General features: G+C 45.9%; 1 protein-coding gene across 2 annotated transcripts in view; it reads right to left on the bottom strand.

Annotated features, from left to right (window-relative positions):
- MGAT3 (beta-1,4-mannosyl-glycoprotein 4-beta-N-acetylglucosaminyltransferase) overlaps positions 1-20,960 on the bottom strand; it is a 55,015-nt gene extending 34,055 nt beyond the window's left edge. Inside the window, exon 1 of one of the 2 annotated variants that reach the window (XM_069102849.1) lies at positions 20,825-20,960. The gene's annotated coding sequence lies outside the window, so the exon portion shown is untranslated. Of the gene's footprint in view, positions 1-1,135; positions 1,258-20,824 lie in introns of those variants that run through there. The other variant, XM_069102850.1, reaches the window with a different exon arrangement.
- Positions 20,961-25,529: the final 4,569 nt, after the last annotated feature.

Raw genomic sequence — 25,529 nt, 5'->3', positions numbered from 1 at the left:
ACACACACACACACACACACACACACACACACACACATATACGCACACAGAGTCACTTACTCCCTCAGCCCACCCCTCCTCAATTCTCCAGAAACAGCTACAAGACTGCAGACCCAAGGAAGCTTGGGCCTGATTTAGTACGGAAGATAAGGTGGGACCTGGAGAGGCCAGGTTTCCCCTTTACCTCTACATCCCTGGCCTTCTCCCCCTCCCGCCCAGCAGAGGCCTTCCACAGCCATCTCCCCCCCCCCCAGACTGCTGCAGGCTTGGCACACATGCCCATCCAGTGTCCTGGGGGGGCTCAGGGGGGAGGGTGCCAAGCAGATGGGTTTCTTGCTGCATCAACCAGCAATTTGGTGGGGGAGGGAGCCAGAGGGAGGAGATGGGGAAGGGCTAAAGGCAGAGAAATCTTTCCCCCATCCCCCACTGCATGCTCCAGGCCCTTTTCTCAGCTCAGTCCCAGGGTCTGCACAGAGGCCCCAGTCACAGACAGTCTAGCCTGGCTCTTGGGGAGGGGGGCTCTTGCTAAGGAACTGATCTCTGCTAAGGAACTGAAGGCTTCTCTCCCCATTTCCACTTATGATGTGGAGGGGGAGATTGGGAGGGGGGGTCCTCAGCTATTGTAAGAGCTGAGGGGGATGGAAATTGTAGTCTGACTTGAAGTGGATGATTCCTCACCCCATGGCCCCCTCACCATCCAACACCTGAGAGAGAAATCACACTTCCCCCTCCCTATACCCCAGCACCCCTAACCCTCAGCCCAGGTGAGGAAGGGCAAGGGGGACAGACTTGGGGAGGGTCAGGACTCGGTAGGGGGCTTCTCGATGTGGTGTAGGAAGGTAAGAAAGACAGAAGAGGTAGGGAGCTTCCAGGAGGGATGTTTAAGGGGGAGAGGGGGATGAAAGGCCTAGGAGGCCCAGAGGAGATAGAGAAGGGAGATCAGGGTCCGAGGGTTTGAAGGGAGGATGGGGGAGGGGAGAGGGGTTCACGTGGAGGAGAGGGGAGGCTGAAGGTGGGGTTTGGAAGGCCTAGAAGGCTCTGGAGAGGAGCTGAGGATGCGGCGTCCGTGCGCCCTGGCCGGGGTAGGGGGGGGGGGGCGAGGGGGGGAGCTGGGACGCTGCCGCCTGGCACTCACCCATCGCCCACCGGCTCTCAGCAGCTGCAGCGGCGGCCGTGGAGGAGGCGGCGGCTCCTGGGCGCCCCGGGCCCCAGGCGGGGAGATGCTGAGACCCGGAGCCGCAGCAGCCTCTCCTCGCCCCACCATGGCCGGCTCCGGCGGCGGCGGCGGCCGCCCCCTGGCATCTCGGGGCTGCCCCCTCCCGGGGAGCCCGGCAGTGGCTCCCACACCGACCCTCGGACGGAGCGACCCCTCCGCCCTGGCTGGGGACCCAGACAAGGTGGGGAGGGGGCGGAACCGAGAGCAAGGCAGAACAAGGAGCCGGAGGAAAGAAAAGAGAGAGAAGGAGGGAGGCTGCCCCGGGATGGAGGGAGGCTGCCCAGGGATGGAGAAAACGGGCCCCGCGGCACCGGCCGCGATCTCCGACATAAATAGATGGGAGCCTCCCGTTGGAGCTCAGCCCTCCGGTCCTGCCCTCCCCCACCTCCTCTCTTCTCTCCTCCCTGACTCCCTCCCCCTTTTCTCCTCCTCCTCCTCCTTCTGCCCCCAGAGCCGCTCGGGCGCAATCTGCAAGCTGGACGCCCCCGGAGCGGGGACTTAAGGCGCCTCCTCTCCTTCCCTGCCTTCCTCCTTTCTTCCCCGCCTGCCTGGGCTGGGGGCCGCACGGGCCCCCGCTCCCGGCAGCCCTCCTCTGGAGCGCCTGGCGCGCGTCCGAGTGCGGGTGCGGGTGCGGGTGCGCGGCGAGGGAGGGAGGGAGGGACGGATGGGGGGAGCCGGCTGGCGAGCGCGCGGGCGGTGGGGGGGGGGGGGAAAGGCACGCCTCTCCCAGTCGGTTCTCAGTCTCCAAGCTAAGCCCTCACTCCCGCCGACCCCATTCACCCGCCTCTTCTCTCTCCCCCCCACCCCCATGCTCCATGCCAGCTCCGCCCCCTGGCCCGGCCTTGGGGGTGTGCGCAGGTATCTCTTGCCTCCGGCTCCAATCCAGTCCAGCCCCCCCTATGGAGCCTCCCCCCTGCTCCAGCCCCCTTGTAGCTAGAGGGGAAACGGAGCACGTTCCCTTTCCCTTTCTCCCTTTCCCACTTGTCTCTCCTTCCCATTTCTTTCCCTTCCCTCCTACTCTACTCCCCCCCCCCCCCCCGCCACTCTCCCTGAGTGGAGGGCATACAAAGGAATGCCTTGTGAGGAAAAGGGAAGGGGGGACAGAGGGTCAGGGTAGGGGGCTCGGCGAGAGAAGAACGAGGCTAAAGAGACTGGTGGAAGAGGGGTGGGCGTGGGGGAGGGTCTGCCCTAGGTAACCAGTGGGACCCCGCCTGGCCCCAGGTCCGCCCAGGGAAGAGGGAGCACTCTTTGGGGACGATCCGGACCCCTCCCTCCAACCCCGCCTCCAGGATGAGGGGCGAGGGGGTGGGGTGCGGGGAGGAAGCCGTAGAAAGCCGGGCAGGGGTCGCCTTCCCTGCTCTGAAGCCCTGTGCTTGCAGTAACTTGGTTGGTTCCGTTGTTGCCTTTGCTTGGGGGCGGGGGGCCAGTGGAGAGGAAGAGCTGGACCGCGGTCTGCCTTCTGCGTGCGCCCTTAGGCGCAAATCAGCTGGACAAATGTTACTAGGCGCTTGCTAATGTGTGAGGCTAAGTGCTAGGGTTAGGGTAGTGTTGCGGCTAGAGCGCTGGGTTTTGGAGTCGCGGGCCCTGGGTTCGCATTTCAGCTCTGGTCTCTATGCCTTGTTGGGCAAGTCAAGTCATTTATACGAAATGAAAGGGTCGGGCCAGATAAAATCAATAAGTCTTTCCACTTAAGAGCGGTGCGCCGTGGGCATAACCACTGCCCTTCTCTGCCCTCAGGAATTGCGGACTGTGTTTGGAACTGGCTCAGTGTTCTGAGATTCTGCCCTTAGGACCGACAGGGAAGGGAGGAGGAGGGAAGGAGGCTTTGGGGAGTAAGGCACGAGAACTGGGGAGTGGGGCATAGCCGGCAGCCTGAGGCTGAGCAGAAAGGTCCAACTGGCGGCGCTGCTTGGTCTAACCCCACCTCGTGGGATGGACCTCAAAGCATTTATTGAGTGCTTTCTGTTTGCGGAGTGCCCGTGGTAGCCTCGAGCACAGAAATCGAAAATCAAGCCCGCTTTGGCTTTTAAGGAGCACACATCCTAATTGGGAGAGAAAATGGGGAGAGAGCTAGAAAAGCCGGTTCACCCCCACTCCCCCTTAGTTTACAGATGAGGGGGCTAGGACACAAAGTGAAAGACGTGCCCAAGGTCACATGTCAGAAGTGGCAAAGCCAGGATCTGAACCCAGACCAGCTTGACTCCAAATCTAATACTCCAGGCACTCTTGAGCCATTTCCCCTTCCCTAAACTATACTCCATCCTCTTTTCCTCCCAGGCTTTAGGGTTAACATCCCCTTGCAGTGTGTAAGAGCAAATTCAAATCGTTTCTCCATCCCCCCCTACCCCCCCCCAAAAAAATCCAGACTTTCTTGTCTTACTGTTCCCAGCATAGGACACTCAATCTCCCTTCTTCCATGCCTTTGCACTGGCTGTTTCCCCCATCCCTGGAATGCACTTCCCCTCTTAGCATCCCTGATCTCCTTCAAGGCTCAAGACACCATCATAAGCACTCTCTCCTGATTTCTCCCTTCCCCCCATTCATTTTGCCTATAGATTATTTTATATTTTTCTTTATATTTTTCTCTTACATGTTCTCCTCTCTTAGAATGTAAATGCCTTGTGGGCAAGGACTGTTTCACCTTCGTCTTTATATCTCCAATACCAAGCACAGTGCCTGCCATATAGTAGGAGCTGAAGGAAAGCTTATCGATTAAATAACTGGTTTCCCCATTTCTAGACATCCCACGACTCATTCCTGTATCTCTCAACGGCACCACGGTTCTCCTTGGTGGCCCAGGTTCAAGAGCCACACTCATGTTCATCTCCTCCTCCCTCCTCACCAAATCCTTTCTTCTTCTCCACCCAACAAACAAGTACATACTGACTCACTAATTTCTAGCTGTTCTTCCTTCTTACTATTCCATGAAATGTCTCTTCAGCCCCCTGTGGAGGACATCTGGGAAGACCCGGGCATGAGCATCTCTCCCACGGAACAGGCGGGTGAGGATGAGCTGTCCTCTGCCTGATTGGAGGAATGTAGGAAACCCACAATGGTGAGTTCATATCAATCTATTCAAGATAGGTTTTCCTTTCCGTTCCCACAGCTGCCATCCTAGGGCAGGCCCTGGTTGCCTCTCCCCTGCACTTCTGCAGAAGCCCCATAGGACCACATAGCTGATGCTGAAAGGGACCTCAGAGTCTATCCATCCCACCCCTCGAATTTTAGAGGGCAAACAGACTCAGAGGTCTTGAAAAACTTGCCTCAAGAGGTAGCATGCTCTCTCTACCTATTAGAATGGAGTCCTCTAGGACAGGGATTTTCCCATTGTTATCTTTGTCCCCAGTATAATGCTTTATACATGGTAGGTACTTAATAAATGCTTACTGATTGCTTGATGGATGCATTTATTTTAAATGTACTTTGTATCCACGTTTATAGGTCTCTGTTGTCTTAATAGCAATGGAAGTTCATTGAGCTCTGGGGTTGATTTCTATTGTTGTGCCCTCCCAATGCCTAGCACAGTGCCTGGTACAGAGGTGGTTGTTATTTGTACATTCTGGAAGAGGACTAATGACATCAGGAAGGTGATGTCATAACTTGCAAGTGAATTGGATTTAAGTGAGGGAGGCCTGTGTAAAGTCACCAGCCTCACTCTCTCCCCTGGAGCCATCTGGGTCCAGTGGCAAGATAGAGATCAGAAAGACTGGAGATGGCTCCAGATGTCGTAAGGGACCTTGCCTTGTAAAGGTAATCAACCATGACAGACTTAGTGACTCTGATCAATACAATGATCCACCACAACTTCAGGTGATTCATAATGTAAAATGCTATCTACCTCCAGGTTGAGAATTGATGGACTGAGAGCATTGACTAAAGCATATTTGTACTTTTTTTTCCCAGCACCTAGCTAATGTGGAAATATGTTTTGTCTGACTTCATATGTATGTGGAATATTATATTTCTTGCATATAATGGGTGGGGCCATAGGGAAGAGATGTTAGACCTGAAAATGAAAATAAAAAATATTTTTAAAAGAAAGAAAAAGAAAATGGAAGTCACAGCCAGATCCTACGATCTGGGGTTCTTTGTGTCATGGAATTTCTTTTACAGTCTGTTAAGTACATTGACCTCTTCTCAGAATCATGTTTTGTTGTTGTTGCTGCTGCTTTTTGGAGGGCAATTGGGGTTAAATTACTTGCCCAAGGTCACACAGCTAGTTTTTGTGTTAGGTGTCTGAGGCTGGATTTGAACTCAGGTCCTCCTGACTCCAGGGCTGGTGCTCTATTCACTGCGCCACCTAGCCGCCCCAGAACTATGTTTTTAAATGCATAGGATGACAAAGGAGACCAATGATATTAAAATACAGTTATCAAATGCATTTTTAGAAAACAAGCTCATGACTCCAGGTTAGAACACAGAATAGTCATGTCAAAGCTGGGAAGGTCTTTAGAACATAGAATATCAGAGCACTGGGTCCAATCCCCTAATTTTACATTGGGCAAACAGAAGCTGGGGCGGGCAGGAAGGGAAAGGAGGCAACAGACTCAAAGAGAATAAAATATGGGTCCTACCCACATTTTCAGTCTTAATTTAAAATCACTCCAAATAGTGAATTGTCCATTCCAGACAAACTCCCTCCTCAGCCTGTTCTGCAAGAAGGGCATTCTCTCTCCAGCCTCAGCCTTCCCACACATGGCTCCTCAGGTTTGGAATCCCTCCCTTCTCAGAATATCACCAGTTTCCTTCAAAGCTCAGCTCCAGAAGCCTTTCCTGATCCTCCCCCTGACTCTACCGTGCCCTGCCTTACCCTACCCACCCTAGGTCCCTAGGTGAAGTGAAGTACTTGTATGTTTTCTCTCTCCTCTCTCTCTCTCTCTCTCTCTCTCTCTCTCTTTTTCTGTCTCTGTCTCTCCCTCTCTCTGTCTCTCTCTCCCTCTCTTTGTCTCTCTCTCTTTCTCCTCTCAAAATTACTTTGTATATATTTGCTTATCAAATGAAATCTCAGATGTATGCCGACAGCTTTGCAAACCTCAAAAGTGAGTTCTTGTTATTAGTGTCCAAGTCATATCCTTCCATCCTCAGGAGAATTGTAGGTTCCTAGATTTAGAGCTGAGAGACCCACAAAAGTCATCAAGTCCAACGGGCTCATTTTACAGATGAGGAAACTGAGATCCAGAGAGAGGTGACTTGCCCAAGGTCACATGAACAGTGACAGATCTGGGATTTGAAACCAAGTCCTCAGCACCTTCCCATTTATTCACCATAGAAAGTAAATTCCTTGACGAGAGAGAGGGCTTCGAGTTTTTTCCATCTCTGCCTCAGTCTCCCCAGCTCCCAGCACCTGGAATCTTAGATTGGCTGATAGGCTCCCAGCCAGTCCCTGGAGGCGGGGACTCTGAGCTCCTGACCTCCCCAGGCAATGAAGACCTTTCTGTTTTTTCCTCTGTGAAATCTCGGCTGTCTAGGGGCGGGTTGAATTGTCTGCATATCCCCAGGCTCTGGGGCTGGAGTTTGCTTCTGGCAGAGAAATCAGCCTGAACAAAAGCCACAATACCCTGACTGTCCTTCTGAATGGGGCTCTCACAGATAAAATTTCACTTTTGACTCCCAGCATGTCCTAGCAAATGCTCTGGCTGGGTTCCCAATGGCCTCTTTCCTCCCTATCTCCCCACCCCTGTCTACTTCCTTGACAGAGAAATGTTCAGGGGAGGGAAGTGACTGACCCCAAACCTCAACGAGGCTCGGGCTTCAACCAGAGCCACAACTGTGCTTTTCCCCTGTCTACAGGATCTCAGGATCATGGGATCACAGACCAGGAGCCTGAAGGGTCCTCTCAGGCCATCTAGTCCAACTCCCTCATTTTATGGATGAGTAAACTGAGACAGAAAGAAGTCCAGTGACTTGTGCCAGGTCACCCAGTTAATCCGTGTCAAAGGTGGAATTTGAACTCAGATCCCTGGGGTCCTTTCCAACAAATGAGCTTCCCTCCTCTTCTGCACCCATCTATCTTACTCATGAAGCCAACCAGACAGAGGAAAAAGGAAAAGAAAGCATTTCCCCCTCACTCTCCTTTTCGCCAGGTCATTTATTTCTTCATCTCGGCCACCTCCTTGAACCTTCATTCTTCCAGGCATCTTCTTTATTCCACTTTCTTCTTGTCCTCCTTCCTCCATTAAATTCCTTTCAATTTAACCAGTATTTATTAAGTACAGGCACTGTGTACTAGGTGCTAGGGATACGGAGACCAAAATGAAACCATTCCTGCCCTCAGGAGGCTTACATTCTTTTTTCCAGCACAATGTCTGACTTATAAAAAAACACTTTCAAAATATCGGTTGGTTCTTTGGTACCCCTCCCTCTGCTTCTCTTTCTTTGTTTTCTGTTCCTTTCCCTCCCTGAAAGGCAGCCAAGTGAAATGAAAAGAGTCCTTGACATGGAGTCAGAAGACCTAGGCTCGAAGCCTGGCCCTGCCACTTCTTACCTGTGTGACTCTGGGAGGTTAGCCTGGGCTTTAGCTTGTTTTTAAAATGAAAGGTTGGATGAAATGCCTTTAAGGTCCCTTCCAGCTATAAAATTTATGACCCCTCATTTCTCCCCCATGAATTCTATTTCCTATCTACAAATTATCTTCTCCATCGAATGTAAGCTCTTCCTGTTTCTAGATCAAGCATTCTCTCCGGGATATCAAAACTGCCTTTCTATGATAATAGGAATATAAAACAATAGTGCTTTCCAAGCAGATTAAAGATTACTCTGCAGAGGGTCCTGAAATCATTGATTCAGAGCTTGAAAGGACCTCAGTCCCAGCCCTTATTTTACAGATTAATTATAATAATAATATTTATGTAGAACTTTAAAGTTTGCAAAATGCTTTACAGATGTGATCTCATTTGATACTCAAAACCACCCTGTGAAATGGGTGCTAGTGTTATCCCCATGCTATGGTTGAAGAAACTGAGGCCCAGAGAGTTTCTAACAGACAGGGACTCACATTCATGTTTGTCTCTGCAGCAATACTTGGCATATAGTAAGTATTTACTAAAGGCTTGTTGATTCCCAGCCCCTTCCTTGGCTGTTACATGATCATTTTTTCTCTTGGTCCCTGGCCTTCTCCTTCCCCCACAAACCCTCACTTGGGGACAAACCAGTGGAACTCCAGGGCCTCAGTTTTCTAGGGGGATCCTCAGTGGGTGGTCCCCCACCCCCATCCCACAACAAGGCAGGAGGGGGCCAGGGCTGGTGGGATGACAAAAGGGAGAAAAGCTTGGCAGACAGATACAAGATTAGAGACAAGGCCGGGTTTCATTTTACTGCCCTCTGAGGTCCTTATCTACCTGAAAACTTGTTTGGCTTCAGGAACACCAGCTCAGTCTGGGAAACTGTCTGCCCCGGGAATGCTCCCTCTCTCATGCCTGGGCTGCTGGAAGCCTTAGTCAGCAATCACACCCACAGCTTCTGCCTTTAGCCATCCCTCAGCCCCTCCATGGCCCTAAGTCCTTCCTTCGTCCAGCCCAGAGTCTTCCAGCTGCAAAGACCTGGGTCTTCTCAGCCTTGGCCTCAGTTTTGTTTTGAGGTGAATAAGATGATTCTGAACCACTGAGGGAGGCAGAGACAGCCAAGAAAGGAGCACTCAGCCAGGCTGAAGTCCAGCTCTGGCTTTGCTATTTTCCACCTGGGTGACACTTCCCTTCCTCAGCCTCAGTTTTCCCACTTGTAAAATGAAGGAATGAGGTGTCATGATTTCTGAAGTTTCTTGGAATTCTAAGTTTAAGATGCCATGATCTTCTTCAGAATAACTTCCCATTACCTGAATGAAAGTCACCATTGCTGTGAATGTTCCCTTTATCACAGGACAGCTATGCCTTGCTGGAGGGAGTGCTGGACTCTCTCAGGCAGGAAGACTGTCTTTGAATCCCACCTTTGGACACTGAGTGTCAAGTCCCAGTCAGTAAATAAGCACTTATTAAACACCTTCACTGTGCTAAGCACTGGGGATAGCAGTGTGAGCAATTATCATTAATAACCAATATTTTGGGGAGATTCAGAGCTCCCCCTTCTTCCAAAGTCCTGACTTGAAGTTCGGCTTTTCTTTTGAAGATATCATTGACTCTCCTAGATCTCGGTCAGAAACCCACCCAACCTTGTCAGCCCTCCCTCTATTAAATCCAATTCACGTGTATGTCATGGCATCACCTCCCTGATGCCACCGTCCTCTTCAAGAACAAGGGACAAACAGCAACAGCCACCCGACCTGGCAAGGAATTTAATCTAAGGTGGGCCAGCCCACAGTGTTCTGCTCAGGCTTGAATTGGTATTATGACTATACCAATATATTAAATATATATGTGGATATTACACCATTCTTTGAATCGGTAGCCTAAAGCTCCAGTGGTCTGGTATAGACATACTTTCCCAATCCAAGAGATATTTAACCCTTTTGGCCCACCTCCAGTCACATTAACCAATTAGATCTGATGGTTGCTTGATGACTGGCTATATATTCTTTTGAGTATAAACTATGTATGTATATAAACTACGGGTCTACCACTGTGATGGTCTTTTAGCCTGACAGAAACAGCCACGTGGGCCTTTTATTATTAACCTGCTGATCTTATTAATAAAATGATTAAATTACCCAGAAATTATGTCTCTTGAACCTTTTTAAACATTACAAAAAGAAAACAGTCCCTGCCCTCAAGGAGCTCCCAACCCCCCTGGCACAGTGCCTGTCATATGTAGGCTCTTAATAAATACTTCTTGATTAACTGGTTGACTCAACAATTGTGACCTCGGACAAGTCATTTTAATATCTTTGAGCTTCTGGCAATAAGCTATTGACTGGGGCCAAAGTGGAAGAATTTACAGGACCATAGAATTATGGCTGGAATGAACCATAGAGGCCACTGAGTCCAGTTCCCTAATTTTACAGAGGAGTAAACTGAGTCCCAGAGATATTATTTGTCCGCTGGTAAGATTTGTAGATTTGTCCACCTGAGGCAGAATCTGAACCCGAGTCATCCTGAGTCCACTTCCGGGTTTCTATCCTCTGTAATATGCTATGCTGTTCATAGATTGACAAAAAGCACAAGACGTAAGATCATATATTTAGATTCGGAAGATGTCTTAGAAGGCACTTGGGCCAGTCCTCTTCTTGTATTCTCATTGTCCAGGGGAGAAAACTGATGTCTGGGGAATTTAAGTGACTTAGCCCATTTCAGCACATTTACATTCCTTGGGAAATGCAATGATCAATTCCAAGCTGGAAGAAACTTTAGGGGAGCATTCAGTCTAGCACTCTTATTTTACTGATGGGGAAACTGAGGCCTAGGGAGTTCAATGACTCACTCAAAGTCATATAGGTATGTAAATATTAGAGCAGGAGTGTGAACCCAAATCTCTTTCTCTTAATGTAGGCTAAGAGCTAATTAGCTTTTTCATGATGTTGATTTATATTGATTTAGGAGCTCTGAACAAGGCTCAAATCTTGTTTACACAAACTAGTCAAACTGTCTTTACTCATTGAACTTGAGCAATTGAATTTTTGGACCCAAGTGTAGGAGTTTACATACACACTGTTTCTCTTATTAGAATGTAAGCTCCTTGAGGTAGTAAAAACTGTTTTTGCTTCTTCTTTATGATCCTGACATTTAACAAAGCTTCTGGCACATTGATTAATGCTTGTTGATTAACTTTACCATATTAAGTTTAACTAATTGCTCTAAGCATGTCAAGATTCCATTCATAGACTCTAGAACTGACAGGGCTTCAGAGCCTACTTATAATCCTTTAGAGATGAAGAAATTGAATGGAAGGAAAGTGATTTGCCCAAAGTCAAACAGTCAGCAGTGATGGAGAATTGTATTTGTTTCATAAAATGGGTTTGCTAGAAGGCTTTTTTAAAAAAAAAAAAAAACAATTAGGACAATTTGTATATCAGAATTAATTGTTCTTGAAAAGTTTGATGGAATTCTTGAATAAATCCATGAGGGCACAGAGATTTTTTTTTCCTCTGGTAGTTCCTTAAGATTTCTATTAAATGTTCTGACTATTTTATATTCTTGAAGGCAGCCAGTCCTTTATATTTCTTCTGTGTTCCTATTTTAATGGGCACAAATCTATATTCTGGATTAATCTTTTTTTTTCTGGTGGTGTGATTTCATCTCGTTCATTTTTTATTTTGTTGATTTGATTTTTCTGCCTTCTTTTAATCAAGTTGTCTAAAAGTTTATTCATTTTTTACTCTTTTAAAAAGCCAGCTTTTACTTTTTATCATTTCCATAGGTTTTTTTTTGTTTCCAATTTATCTGTTTCTCTTCTAATTTTCAAGATCCTTTTGTATTTGAGATTTGTTTATTTTTTGGGTTTCTCATTTTTAATGCATATTAATTTCATTAATCCTCTCCTTTTCTATTTTTTCTAATGAATAATTTTTAGAGATGTAATTTTTCCTCTGAGAACTGCTTTGTTCCAGAAATTTTGATATATTATCTCATTATTATAACTGTGTTTCACACAAGTGACTATTCTTTGATCCACTCATTATGACTTCATTAAGTATCAATTTGTGTTTTTTCTTGTGCTTCTGTACTGATTACTATTTTAATTGTGTTACAGTCTGACAAAGTTATGTTTAATATTTCTACCTTTTCACATTTATTTGCAATTTCTCTGGTTAATTTTTGCAAAATTTTTGTAAAAGTTCCATGTAGTGCTAAGAAATAAATATATTCTTTGCCAGTTTCATTCAAAAAGTTCCATACATCCTTTTGGCTTTAATTTCTCCAGAAATTTGTTGAATTTTACATTTTCCTTTTTATTCATATTCCTGTTAGATTTCTCTAACTCTGAGACAAGAACATTAAAGGTCTCTTACTTTTATTGGGTCATTAATTATGCTTTTTGGTAATTCAGTTAATTTTTCCTTTGTGAATTTAGGTGCTCTGCCATTTGGGGTATATATGTTTAATATTTTCATTGGTTTATTGTCTTCAGTTCTTTTTAACATAATGTAATCTCCCTATTTGTGTCTATTTACATTGTGAAGTTTCGTTTTTGCTTTGTCTGAGAGCATGTTTTTTCTGTGTCCATTACAGGCAGAAGGTTTTTGCATCTTAAGAACATTATCCTTCGAAAAGACTCTTACAACAAGTGAAAGTTCAATAAATCCACATTCACTCTTGTCACCTGTTAGCATCTTCCCATCCACAGTGAAACTTAGTCTTATTCCTTTGTTGATCTTTTTCTTTCCAAATAATTGCTAACAGGTGCCATCTTTGTGCGGGTTGGTTTTACCTACTTTTGTTGTTGCTGTGGTTACAAGGGAGGGTTAAATGGAAGGGGGAAAAGCACGAGATGTGAAAACAAAAGGCATCTAATTTTTTTAAACTAACATTAAAGTTTTTTTTTTTTTAATGATTATCTTTAAGGAGCTCTTCCTTCTTATTTCTTAAATTTTGTTAATTAATCCAGTCTTTTCTCAGACACCGTTTTGTTACCATTAACTAGCTATAAAATCCCATGTTCCTCTTTAGAGATTAAAGTTCCACCCAGTTCTCAAGCTGTTCTAAGACCCCCTTCCCCCCCCCCTTTTTTTAAAAGCAATTGGGGTTAAGTAACTTGCTCAAGGTTACTCAGCCAGTTATTTCTGTGTGTGGTGCTAAGTATCAGAGCCCGGATATGATCCCAGGTCATCCCAACTCTGGGGCGGGTGCTCTTACTCTCTGTGCTACCTGGCTGCCCCATCTAAGGCCCCTTTTAGCCCCGACATTTTCTTTTCTCAGTCTTCACCCCCGACCTCTGACATTCCCCTTTTTAAAGATCCCTCTCAGCTCCCAAATCCCATGTTAAGGGGCCTGTCAGCTCAGACATTCCATGTTCTAAGGTACTTCCCAGTTCTTAGATTAAGGTCCAAAGGGCTCTTGTTATAAGATCTCTCCCAACACTAAGATTCCAGGTTCTAAGATCTCTTCCTGCTTAGATATCCCCTATCATAAGTTACCGACTAGCCCTGATGTCTTGATTCAAAGTGTTCTAGGAAGTGTCTATTCATGTTGTTTTTTTTTTTTTCTAAGATCCCTTGGTTGTCTCTAACCAAGATTAGAATCCAGGGCCCCTGACTCCCAGATTTATGGTTGCCTCAGGGGACCTGGATTGTTGATTGGGTGAGAGAGCAAGGAGAAATATGGGGGAGGGAAATCTGGAGATCCTGCCTCAGGGGGAGCAAAAATAACATTTCTAAATTTGAAAACTGCCTAAGAATAGACCAAAGATTTCGAGTAGGTGTATGTAAATTGTATGTAAATTATTATATGACTCCTTCCTAGGACCTTCTAACTACTTATGGCATATATTTGAATGAATGGGACCCATGGAGGCAAAAGCTGGGCTTAAGAAACTGGTTTCTCTCCCCTCATCTGCTTTGCATTTATTTTTGTGTAATTTTGGAAAAGTCCCAGAATCTCTCTTACCTTCAGCTTCTTTACCTAGAAAACTAGGAAAAAGGTCTGGGTGATCTAAAAGGTCCTAGTCAGTACTTAAGATTCATTAAGATAGAAAGAGCTATGGGAGGGACCTTGGAGAACATTTAGTCCAACAGCTCCATTTTACAGATGAGGAAACAGAGGTTCATTCTAAATCTAAGAGACATTGAGTTACCACATTGAACTGGAACCCATGGGACCATAGATCTTGAACCTAGAAGGAACTTCTGGGACCAAGCCCTTATTTTACAGATGAAGAAACTGAAGGCTTGAGTCTTTGGAATTTTTCTGTGCTCTTAGGAGAGGTGACAAGGCAAAGTTCCAAGTGCTCATCTCCTTGCTGTCTGGGCCTCCCAGCCATCTTGGGACTGCAGGCGCTTTTCAAGGCAGCCAGGCAGTGCTTACAGGGTATGGGCCCTGAATCACTACAAAGGATCTTAGAGACTTCCCACAAATATCAGCAGATCCCTGGCATTTGCCTGAGGCTTCTGGTCCACCCCAGCCCACCTGGATTACTTCATTATTTTACTTGACAATTCTTAATCCCATCCAGGCCCCTTTCTCAGTTACCTCCAGACCACCCCAGACTATTTGCAATTCCTTTAGCCCATTCAGATTTTCTCACATTCCTTTTCTTTATAAAAGTACTAAATTTATCCTCATCAAAAGCACAGATTCTGTTGGTGACACAATAAACCCTCTCTCTGATTGAAAGAAGGCTAGGTCATTGGAGGCAGACCTCTGCCCCATACCCTTGCATTTTGGGGTTCCCAGCACCCCTAGAATGAAACATATTCAAAATGTTGAAAGTAACAAGTCTTTAATAGGCATGTTTTAACTCAGACAAGAGAAGCTAGCAATGTGCACAGGTTAGGCACCTACTGTGTACAAGGAAGTGAGTGCTGGAGGTGGAGAGACAAAGCTAAAAAGCTTCCCTGCCCTCAAGGAGTTTATAAACTATCAAGGAAAACAAGTCTACAGAGATGGGAAATTTAAAAAAAAAATGAAGTAATTACACAGAAATTTCAGGAGATTGAGCAGGGAGGGCTAGAAGGGGCCTTTGAAAGAAGCTAAGGATGCTTACTGAGACCCAAAGTGAGGGTGGAGGGAGAATAGGGCACTCCAGGTGTGGGGGAGAGCCTCTGCAAAAGCTGGGATGAAATGTTGTGTGGGGGAACACAAGAATGGCTGTATGGCTGCCCAGAGTGTGATAAACCTGGGAAAGCAGACTGGAATAGAACTGTGAAGGATTCTAGTGGCCAAACAAAAGGGCTTGTATCTGATCCTGGAGGAAATAGGGAGCCATTAGAGGATTTTGAGGAAGGGAGTGACATGGTCAGCCTTGTGTCTCTACCCTAACATGAGAAACTGGGGCATGGGGGATGGGGGAATGGGAAAAGGAGAAAGGGAGTTCAGAACAAACATCTCAGTCACTGGACAAGCATCTCTGGGTCTTGGATGTGATGGTCTTCAGGCTACAGAAACAAGAGGAAGGGAACTCAGCAAAGCTCCAGCCCTGGGCTTTGTCCCACTAGGTCACTGCAGCCTCCCCATGCATCCTCTAGCTGAATGCCTGGGTCCTACCTCATCGCTATACTCTGGAAGCCTGATGAGGCAAACAGGATCCAGGGTTTTGTATCAAAAGAGGTGGGTTCTCTCTAAGGCTCCAGTGATAAAAGGAACACCCTACGGATTGGCCTTCAAAGCCCCTACAAGCCATAAGAGCATTGCATGAAAGTTTCTGCCTATAGAAGATCCTGAAAAAAAGAAGGATGAAAAGTGAGAGAGGATGTTAGGCAAGGGATGGGGGTGAATCTATAGCAGAAGCAACACTGCCTTAAAAGAGACTAGGTCGGGGTGGCCAGGTAGCCCAGCGAGTAAGAGCACCGGCTCCAGTGTTGGGATGACCTGGGGATCAAATCGGGGCTCAGATACTTAGCACAACACCCAGAAATGTAACCTTGAGCAAGTGACTTAACCCCGATTGCTTAAAAAAAAAAAAAAAAGAGAGACTAGGTCAAACAAATCAGATTCTTTTTTTTTTTTTTTACTATCATATTAAGTGCCTGATGTCAGCAAATTACTCTCCTTCTTTGGGTCCTCAGTTTCCTCATCTGTAAAACGGGGAGGCTGGACTAGAAGTCCACTGAGATCCCTCTCAGTTTTGGTGATAAAATCACAGGCTTAGATCAAAAATGAAAAACAACAATAACCCCAACCCTTTGGGGGGGGGGGAGGGAGGATGCAATTTGTGATTTTATGAGTGTAAGAAATAGAAATGGAGACTCCATCTAGCAAGGCAGGCTGGGAGCCGCTCTGCCGCTTACAGTCTCATGACCATGAACAATAATGGGTCCAGGTATTCTCCAACTGTTGCAGTGTTTCTGCTATTACAGATAGAGCAGCTATGATCTCTTTGCAGAGAGAAGCTCTTTTCTCCCTTTTTATATTTTTAGGACTGAGTCTTCGAAATAGAATTAGGAGGTCAAATGGAATCAGCAGTCTTATGATTCAAACTGCTCCTTGCACATTGAGTTCCCTGCCTCCAGCCTCTCCCCTCCCTAATCCATCTCCGAAAAGGGAGAAAAGCCATGGCTAAATCTCCCTTCGGAAAGCTCAGTGCTAACCAACTCACTTCCAGCTCAAGAAGGTCCAGAGGATCAAGTACAAACTTCCTCATTTGGCATTGTAAGCTCTTCATTACCTGGTCCCAACCTCCCCTTCTGGACTTATTTTTCTATACTATTTCCCTTCATACAGTTTTGTCCGGCTGAATTGGCCCTGATGTTCCTCTCCCACCTCCATGCCTGTGTACAAGCCCATCCCCTGTGCCTGGAATGCCCTCCCACCTCACTTCTGCCTCTTAGAATATCTGGTTTCCTTCAAAGCTCAGCTCCACCCACTCCTGCTGCGCACAACTTTTCCTGTGTCCTGCCTTCTCCACAAGTTATCTTAGATTTATTTTTTTATCTATTGGGCATTGTTCCTTGAGGGCAAAGAACATTTCCTTCATTGGTTTTCTATCCCAGATTCCTAATAATAATAATAATAATAATAATACATCAATAGCACTTTAAGGTTAAAAAGTACTCATTTCATCCTTACAACAACCCTAAGAGGTAGGTGCTATTATTATCCTCGTGTTACAGATGAAAAAACTTGAGGCAATGACTAGTCCAGGGTCATATTAACTAAGAAGTATCCGAGGTTGGATTGGAACTCAAGTCTTACTGACTCTGTGTCCTGAGTTCTATCCACTGTACCCCTACCTATCTGCCATGTGCCATGAGTGACACATACTAATACATTACCACATTGCTGTCCAAAACCTTTGCACCAGGCTTAGTTTTACCAATTAAGTATTAGAATGCCTGTTTTGCCACAGCCCCACCAGCATTTGTCTTTATTATTTTTTTTTTGACAATTTTATCACTCTTGTAAGTGACAAAGTTGAAAGTTAATGGTAAATGTAAAGAGGTATCTTAAAGTTGTCTGGGTTTACCTTTATCTGACTGAGGACTTTAGTATATGTTTTTGTTAGTTTGTTTATTTTGGTTCTATGATTTCATTGGTGTGAGAAATTCCAGGTGAGAAAGCACTTCAGCTTAGAGAGCAGAGAGTTAAACTGAAGTAAGAAGGTAAGATTCAAATCTAGCCCATGAATTGCATTTGCTATTTGATTCTGCTCAGTTCATTTAACCTCAGTGTTCACAGACAACTCTCTACATAGAAGAGAGCTTTCAGAAATCATATGTTGTCCATTGTCTTTCTAGGAAGTATCTATCAATAACTTTATAGATAATACAGCAGTCTTTATCTGATGTGTTTATTCAGATATTTTCCCAGTCTGCTTCTTTTCTTTTCATTTTAGCCAGATTTCTTTTTTGTTGTGCAAATGATTTTTAGCCTAATTAAATCAGACTTCTTGATTTAGTGTAGAGAGTTTCAGGGGAGAGCTGAAGACATGCTACCTTCTCTGGGCCCAGCTATTCCAGTTCTGGGTCCCAAATTCCAACCTGTCTCACAAGGGAGTGGGAGAAAGGGATTTGCAGAGTTTACCTTTGCATTACACATTAGGGATTAAAGAGAGAAATAACTTTTAACCAGGGAAATCTATTAATGACTACAGGCATTACCACTAGCAATATGTAATAAAAACAATAATTGCTAGCATTTCTATAGTGCCTGCTATATGCCAGACACTCTGCTAAACACTTTACAAATCATCATAACAACCCTGGGATGTGTCATTATTGTCTCCATTTTACAGTTAAGGAAACTGAGGCAACTAGAGATTAAGCAACTTGCCCAAGGTCACAGAACTAATAACTGTCTGAATTTGAATTCAGTTCTTGAAGCAGATCAGAGCAACACAGGTAGGGATTTCCACTTGCTAACAGATATTTCTAGAGACCTTTAAGTGATTATAATTCTCTTATCTGTGAGGGTAATTTTATCTTTGCTTTTTGTTTTGTTTTTGTATTTTGCTTTTCATAGGGGCAATTTGGGTTAAGTGACTTGCCCAAGGTCACACGGCTAGTAAGTGTTAAGTGTCTGAGGCCTGATTTGAACTCAGGTTCTCCTGACTCCAGGGCCGGTGCTGTATTCACTTCACCACCTAGCCACCCCTATCTCTGCTTGTTAAGCAGTTTTTCTTCAGATGATTATCTTGGAGGGAGAGACCCATTGGGAGTTTAATGGACAGAAGGACTTAGTAAGCCAGCTCCTTTATTCATAAACTCAATAGGTGGGTTAATTGGAGAAGGCAGGACACCGAGGAATCCATCAATTGGGCAATGGCTGAGCAAATTATAGTATATGAATGTAATGAAATGTTATTGTACCATAAGAAATTACTTAAGAGACAACTTCAGAGAAATCTAAGAAGATGTCAAAATGGATACAGAATGAGATGAGTGGAACCAGGAGAACAATTTCTACCATCCCGATGAGGTTATAAAGACAAACCACTTTGAAAGGCTTCCGAACTCTAATACACACAGTGGCCAGCTACAGGGCACTTTCCTCCTGAGAGGAGGAGGGGTCAGAGACTCAAGGACGTAGGATGAAATCGACAGTTTTGGACACAGTCAATACAGGAATTTGTCTTACTTGATTATAAATATTTATAACAAGAATTTTGTTTTCCTTTTAAAAAATTTTTGATGGGGGATGTGGGAGGGAGAGAAAATGTGTGTGTTAATTGAAAAAAGTAAAATTAAGTCAAAGTTATGAAAAAAAGAAAACAGCACAGAGATGTGTCATGTATAGGATGTAGTTTTCAATATGTCAATCAATGATCAGCAAGCTTTTATTAAGCATCTGTTATTGTTCAAGCAACCATGTTAAGAAAAGGCTGACTTCTGAGAAAGCTTTAATAGAGAGTCAGGATGGAACAGAGGAAAAAGAGTACTGGCTTTCCAGTGAGACCCTGAGTTTGAATCCCCCTTCTACCACTTACTTCCTGTGTGATTTTGGTTGTCATGCAATCTCTCTGGGCCTCAGTTTCCCCATCCGTAAAATCAAGGGCTAGCTCTAAGCCTGTGATCTCAAGTTATCCCAGATAGATGGGGACTTAATTCTAATATACAAGTCCGAGGGCCCTTTTCGGGCAGAACAATTTTTGAGGAAATATAGCTTTCTCCCAATTATAAAGGTCAGGGATTAAAGATAGGAGATGAGGCATAAATATGAGAGTGTGGTCGCTGGGTTTGGGTTAACTATAATGCCATATTATAAGTTTATGGCAGGAGGGGAAGCAGTTTTTTTAAACAATGAACCTTCTGCCTCCCACCCAGAGGAGTGGGAGAGATGGGAGCCAGAGCACTGCTGACTGGGGGGACCATGGTGTGTTAATGGCAGCCCCTTGTGGTTGTGGTTTGTCCTTCGTTCTCAAAGAGGACCATGACATCAGGGAGGTGATGCCATGAGGAGCAGGTGAATTGGATTTAAGTGAGGCAGGGCTGTGCAAAGACATCAGCCTCACTTTCTCCTCTTGAGCTGTCTCTGCTCACCTGTTCTCCCCGTCATTCTGCTGAATTCATTATTTTTTACCTTTCTTTGTATTGCTAGTGTCTACCACAAAGTCTGGCACATCGTAGGAGGTACTTACTTATAAGTGCTTATCAATTTGATTTGTCTGAGACTTCCCACCTCCATTCTTTTGTCCAAACTGCCCCTTGGCCTGCCATCCCTACCTGTCTCATATATATATATATACCCAACCTAAATGCCTCCAGATCTACACACCTGCAATGAGGCTTTCTCACCTTCCGATCTGGGGAGTACTTAGTTCCTCACTGATAGCTTTTATCAAATTCTGATAGCCTTATTGTTTTCTGTGTCCAGTGTCCCAGTGATACAGTGCCCCCTCTCCTTCTGTGCCCTTGGGGCAGAGTGGGTGGGGAAGGATCTCCGGAGGAATCATTCTCCACTTTTGCTACTTCTGCAGGACTGATCACAGAAGGAATAATGACTTAATAAACTCCCAAGAGCATTGTCAGAGAATTATGGGTCCAATTTTATACATATGGAAACTCAGACTGAGGGACAGGGAGTGACTTCCCAAGGATCACCCAGGGGAGTTAGTAGCTGAACTTTGATACAATCATGACGAGCACACATATTTATGAAAACATACTTACATACCCACAGACACGCCAATATACAAATATATGCATAACCGAGGTCTACAGTTCCTATTTACACAGACCAGTGAAGCTTGTTCTCCTGAGGCATAATGTCACAAGCATTATAAACTCATGAAATGTCAGAGCTTGGGGGGACCTTAAAACACGGAAAGTCCGTCAGAGCTCAAAGGGAGCTCAGAACATGAAATGTCAGAACTCCAAGGGAGATTAAAACAGGGAATGTCATGCTTTTCCAACTCTGTTCTTTTACAGAGAGGACAACTGAGGCACAGAGAAAGTCACTCCCTAACATCCCATAGGGAGTTAGAGACAGAATAGGGATAGAACCCCGGCTTCCAGATCGCCATCCTGGGGCTCTTCCATATGCCTCCATCCTCCTTCCCCCCTTCATCCCCCCCACCCCCCTGCCCCATGACTCTGAGTTTTAAACACACACACACAAGTTGGGAAAAGCAAACTGCCCAACGTTGACTCACCAGTGAAAGATATCATAGCAGCCTCTGCTCCCCCACAGTGACCACCAGCCGGGCCGCAGAGCTGTGTGGAGTCCTTCGGTTTCCAGACCTTGTATTCTGGGCCAGGCCTGAGGTGGAGGTGGAGGGAGGGGCTGGGGAGGAGGTAGCTCTCTTCTGCAGAAGAACATGAACTTTGGATTTCTTTCCTTGTCACATGTGCTAGAGGAGGTGGGAGTCCCTAACCTCATCTGGAGAGGCTGAGTGGCAAGTGTCTGCTGAGGGGGGGTTTTGTTGAACTTTTCTTTAGAGGGTTGTTTTGTTTTGTTTTTTTGTCTAGGTCCCAAAAAGAGAAATGGAAATAAACAAGAGAAGCCAGAGGGCCCTTGAGCATGGAGCCAGCCTTGTAGGTGGACTTATGGGAGGGAATTTTCCCATAAATTCCTGGGCTGGGCAGCTGAGCAGGGAACAGACAAAGGCCCTGGCCCTGGCCTTCTGCCTCCACAGCAGAGTGGGTGCCAAGACTGGTGAACCGAAGGAGAGGATGGATCCACGCATCCCAGAGCCTCCGGAGGCCATCTGGGCCAACGTGTACCTGCACAGCCATCCCTCCTCCCAACGTCCATCAAGGGATAACAGAAGGAGCCCTGCCTTTGGAGGCTGGGGATTCAGGTTGCATTTTTAGCTTTCCCCTATACCAACAATTGGGACATTGGCCATGTGATTGCCCTTCTCTGTGCCTGTTTCCTTCTTTGCAAAATGAAAAGGTTAGGTTGGATGGCCCCAAAGAATTCCAGAGTTGGAAGGAAAGGAAGAGCCCCTGGAATCTCCCTTGTATCTGGACAAGATGCCCCTTCTGCTGCAGCATCCCCCACAGGTATGAGAGGAAGACGAACAGCTGGCTGCCCTGTGAGCTCTGTAGCTACAAGTACCGTATGGTACAGAGCTCTCGGATCCCATGAGCCTAAACTCGCTGTCATCAGAGTTTTGCTCCAATGAGGGGGAGCTGACTGTCTCCTAAGGTAACCTGGTCAGCTTTGGGGTAACTCAAGCTCTCAGGAAGTTCTACTTTACCCTGAGGCCTCTCCCACATCACACAACTCCACAAATAGACACAGCTCAGGATCCTCATGACTCCATGCATGTCCCGGTATCCTCCCCTACCCAGAGCCCAGCTTCAACTCTATTCTATTCAGCATGGTGCAGGAGCAGGGAAGGGAGGGGATGAGCATTTACATAGTGCCTGCTGTGTGCAGGCACCATGCCAAGCACTTTAGTAATACAGTAGAAGTCAGAGAACCTGAGTTCGAATCCCATGTCTGACACTTGCTTCCTGGGGTAAACTTGGGTTTCCCTGGACCCCCTTTTCCTGCTTTATTAAATGAAACGATTGGACTAGATAGTCTGTGAGACTCCTTCCAGCTCTAGAACTTAGATCACAAGTCTGTTACCTTCCCTGGACCCTGATTTCCTCTTCTGGAGAATGAAGGTTTGGAATCAATGGTGTCTGAGGTACCTTTCGGGTCAGAGTCTACACCTCATGCCTTAGTATGCCGTAACCTGGTGCAGATCATTCACTCTCCTGGACGTCAGCGTCCTCTTTAAAATGAAGGGGTTACAAAATTGTTGTGAAACTGGGAGTGCCTGTATTTTTTGATCCAGTAATACAACTGCCAGATCCGTAGGTCAAAGAAAGAGGAAGAGGAGCCGTATGTGCAGCCGCAGCTCTCTGTGGCTGGATGGGATCGGAATCCTGCCAGACTGGAAGAAACGATGGAGGCAGTTTTAGGAAAACCTGGGAGAGGTGGGGGACAATGGATGTGTAATGTCACATACACCAGCAGATCATCCTAGGGATTGATTTTACTGAACTCTTCTTTTTCAAGGGAAAACTAGAAGGAAGGAAGGTCCCAATTGCCCTCCAAAAAGCAAAAAAAAAAAAAAAATGAATAAATAAAAAAAGGAAGGAAGGAGAGAGGAATGGAGGGAAAATAATGGGAGAATGGGAAGGGGTCTATATGTAACTGGTTTTTGTTTTGTTTAAAGGCTTCAGTAAAACTTAGAAAACCAAACAGGTCCCACTAGAATGTCTTCATTCCGTAACAAGGCTAGATGGCAGAATATTTTCATAGGTGTGGTTTCCCTAGATCTTGTTTTTTTGTCCTTTGTTTCAAAGAGGACCAATGACATCACAGGTGAAGTCTTGATTCATGCATAAATTGGACTGAATGGAGGCAGAAATTCACCAGCCTCACTTTCTCTCCCAGAACTATCAAAGTCCAATGGCAGGACGAGAGTCAAGATGGCAGGCAATGACCCAGGATGCAGTGGGTGTCCGTCGCGTCTTCGATGTCTGGCTGAGCTCTCAGCACTCCACAGACCTGCTTCAGCAGCCCTTGTGGCCTTTGGAGCAAATTGTTCCCTGCACATTCTGCCTAGGGAGGTCTTCACATGCTTGGGTTTGAGATCTGTTACTCCCCTCACCCTGGTTTACCAAGGCGTGGCGGCTGTACTGGTTACAGCTTCTTGGAGGATGTCAGCCAGGTACTGGCCAAAGCTTCTTCTTCAGTTCTGGTCAAAAGGTTACAGAAATGTAGGCTAGAAAGCAGTATAAGCAGGTGCACTTAGGCCTGGACCCAAAGGGTAGCTAGTAATGCCTTGGTATCAATATAGTGGACAGTCAGGGTCCCCAAACATCTCAGTTGGCTGGACAAATGAGCCAAGCTGAACCAGATGAAATTTAATACAGGTAATTGAAAAGTCTTACCCTTTGGGTTCAAACCATCAGCTTCACAAGCGCAAGGAGAGAGGGGAAGGTTTTATCCTGGGGTGTTCCTGGAATTCAGGCTTCATGTGAGTCATGAATGTGATACCAACACCATCTTGAAGGGAAGTCCTGGAGATGTGCCATTTCCTTAAAGAACTGGGATGATTTAGGTTCTAGACCCATATTTCAGGCTTTGGTTGAGGTCCCATCCCTCAGGGAAGCCTTCCTGATTACTCGAGCACACACTCTTCTCTCTGTCACTGAGCTCGTTCTCTCTCATCAGGGGGTCAGTGGGGCACACGGAAGAGACCTGACTCTGGCATTGAAAGACCTGGGTTCAACTTCTATCTTAGACTCTTGCTTCCTGGGTCACCATAAGCGTGTGTCCAGCTTCCTCCCTGTGCTCCTTCCTGAGGGTTGGATTAGATGGCCTCTGGGTCCCCCACGAATCTAAATCTAGAAACTTGGTTCCTATGACTTTCTTCCATTGAAGGAAGTTTATTTTCTGTGCATTGACTTTACTTCCTCAAATGGCCACCAAGAGCTGAGAGTAAGAGGAGATAAAGGCAGGGTCTGGCCAAGGGGTGCTACCCTCAGCTCAGTTCAGGTCATAGAAAGAGCTAGAGGTGGCATCAGTAGTCATCAGGGGCAAGTCCCTCATTTTATAGGGGAGGAAACAGTCCCAGAGACCAGAAAGGCCTTGCCCAAGACCATAGTCTTCCTCTTCTCCCTTCTCAGGAGCCCTCCCTGTCTCTCTAACACTGAAACTAGACAAAGGGCTTCACAGCTCTCTTCCAGGAGTCAGAGGAGTGGAAATCCTCTTTGGAGACCTTCAGGCAGAGACTTAATGGCCACTAATCCTGTGCCTTCCATAGGGATGGGTTGGGATGAATAGGTGCCACCATCTTGTCATTTCCCAAACTCAGTGATTCTGGAGCTCCTGGGTTCCATTCCCAGCTGGGCCAATGACTGCTACGTGACTTTGGCCTCAGTCTTCCTCTCCCAGCACCAGTCCCTTTCATCTCTGACAGTCTCTTCTCTCTGTCTTGGCCTGGTTTTCTCAGTTTTTTATTTTATTTTAATTGTTCACCTGAAAACTTGACCAGGATGGGGTGGGGAGAAATAGAGACCTTCTCAATCCCAAAATCCCCAGTCAAAGCTCTACCTGGGAAGGATTGGCAGGTAACCCTGAGTACTGATAAACAGAGCATTAATCAGGTGTGGGCAAGGGTGTGCTGCACCCAGCTGGTGTGGGCCGAGGACTGATTGGGTAGGGTGAGTATTTACACTGCAGGAGTCAGCACAGATGAGGAAATAGGCCCAGAGAGGAGTCCTTGCTTGGGTCTCAACTCTGTTCATTGTGTGACCTGGAGCCTGGCCTGCTGCTTCTTTTCTCTCTTAAAAATGGGGAAAATAAATGAATCAAGGGAATCCATGAAGGTGAATCCTATTGGCCCTGCCTGATCTCCAGTGGTTGAGCTGAGGTCAGGGTTTTGGTTTTTTTTTCCTAGTTAAAAGTTATTTTTACTGATTGATTATCTTTTGCTTTTATATCTGTTTAATTTCCACAAAGGTTTTTCCCCTCCCCCAGGGAGCTATTCTTGTAAGTAAATAAAAAAAGGAGAAAAAAAAATCAACCAATAATACATTAACCAAATCTAACAGTGTAGAGAGAGTAGCAACCCAACCCATAGGCAAACTAGGGTAAAATGTAATTGAGAAATATTTAACGAAAGAAATAAAAAACATAATAAAACACAGATGATGTCAATATGTGGTTTTTTTTTAAGTTAATATGTGCAGCAGTGATCCTTATGTAGGCTTTAGTGGCCTGTTTCTTAACATCTACCAGATGTTTGGTTTCTCCTTCCTTCCTTCCTTCCTTCCTTCTTTCCTTCCTTCCTTCCTTCCTTCCTTCCTTCCTTCCTTCCTTCCTTCCTTCCTTCCTTCCTTCCTTCCTTC

The sequence above is a fragment of the Petaurus breviceps genome, unplaced genomic scaffold (genome assembly GCF_028583685.1).
Source record: "Petaurus breviceps papuanus isolate PSGF00001 unplaced genomic scaffold, PetGlider_PUasm1.0 558, whole genome shotgun sequence".
Lineage (NCBI taxonomy): Eukaryota > Metazoa > Chordata > Mammalia > Diprotodontia > Petauridae > Petaurus > Petaurus breviceps.
Note: the sequence above shows the minus strand (reverse complement) of the source record. Positions and strands in the feature narration are given on the sequence as shown.